The following is a 1,500-nucleotide window of genomic DNA, read 5'->3' on the forward strand; positions in this document are numbered from 1 at the left end:
CCCGTCCCCCTTTTTTTCTCACTCTCGGGTTGAGAATTGTCCACGTGATCTATAATTCAAGAGCCAACACGTCAAAGCGTAAGCCCCTTGACAGCAAGATGGAGCGGTCTGCCAAAACACTTTTTACAGGGTACTTATTGATCGAGTGTTCTTTCTTATAGTATAGTTCCGAGAGGTTTGCTGGAGTACCTGTATGTATGCCGTGTGTAACGACGAGGTGGTGCATGATTGTAGCGATGAAGTGATGACTGTTGTCGGAATAAGTTAGGTAGCTTCTACTGATCAAAGGGGAGTGCGTTGATTCACCGTGAGTCAAAACTAGATTTTAAAAAGCACAAAATGATCTATGTCAGGGGTCTCCTGCTGAAATCACCCAAGGGAGGACGGCTGGAGTTGAGGGGGGGGGGGTTGTAAGCCTGAGCTGCATCGAATTTTCAACTGGAAAAAAACGTTTCAAGTACTTTCTATTAATTTTCTAAAGTACAACTGATGTAATCTTATCAGTCTGTTTTGATCGGCAGTTCAGAACTTGATCGTGGGTGGTTGTCGGGTGCTCTGGTGCGGTTTGCTCCTGCTGTCCTGTAAAAAATCTACCGTCTTTATCTCCCCTCCTTCTTTCTTTGTGTATGTTACTCTCTTGTAATACCCCTAATCTTCAGCAGTTGTATGATTTTATTGTGTTGCAAGTGTCGTTTTACTCTCACTAAAACAAGAACTTGATCGGTTGTTCAGGACTTGATCGGTTGTTCAGGAAAGGTTTATCTCACCTACTCCTTACTGCAAGGGACCTGGCATCGCTTTCTCTTCTCATGTTGAGTAAGGGCCTCAAGATATAATTGTCGTGTGGACCGCTATTATAATTGGCCTGCGGGCCGCGAGTGTGCAGACCACAGATCTACATTATTGGATTTCATTCAGTTTGGAACGGCGTCTTTTAAAACCTGAATGTCTTTCACAGTAGTACTGTTCTAGCTCCTTCTGAGTCAGCTTCTATGGTATAGGCTTGTAGTAAATGTTCCTGGGTATTCCAAGCTGTTGTGTACAGAAGACCCAAGTTTAGTTTAGTTTTAGTAAAGTTTTTACCACGCTCGTAAGTGCATAATGTCATATTATGAGCGCCATGACCCGAGTTTGAATCCTGCATGAGAAAAGGCTATTATGTTGAGTATCTCCATCGTTTTGCTTTGCCCGGGATGTCTACACAGCCTTCTTTCTAATTGGTCTTAACTGTGTTGAAAAGGGTTTAACCTTATCCGTACGACATGGGGGTCATTTTGTACTCCCGGGGTTGTATTCTTCACATTTGAGAAGACTTCTAGTGCGAAGCTCTCTTTGAAACTTTTAGTATTTCTCAAAAAATCATTTTGACAGACTGCTATGCAAGGCGTACGGATCGGATTAACGAGTAAATTTCCTCTTTGGAAAGTGGTGGCACAGAGTTCCCCACGTCGTATGGATACGATAGTAAAACACGACGTACCGATAGGGTTAAGTGGTGGC

This window comes from Aplysia californica, unplaced genomic scaffold, assembly GCF_000002075.1.
Source record: "Aplysia californica isolate F4 #8 unplaced genomic scaffold, AplCal3.0 scaffold01307, whole genome shotgun sequence".
NCBI classification, from domain to species: Eukaryota; Metazoa; Mollusca; class Gastropoda; order Aplysiida; family Aplysiidae; genus Aplysia; species Aplysia californica.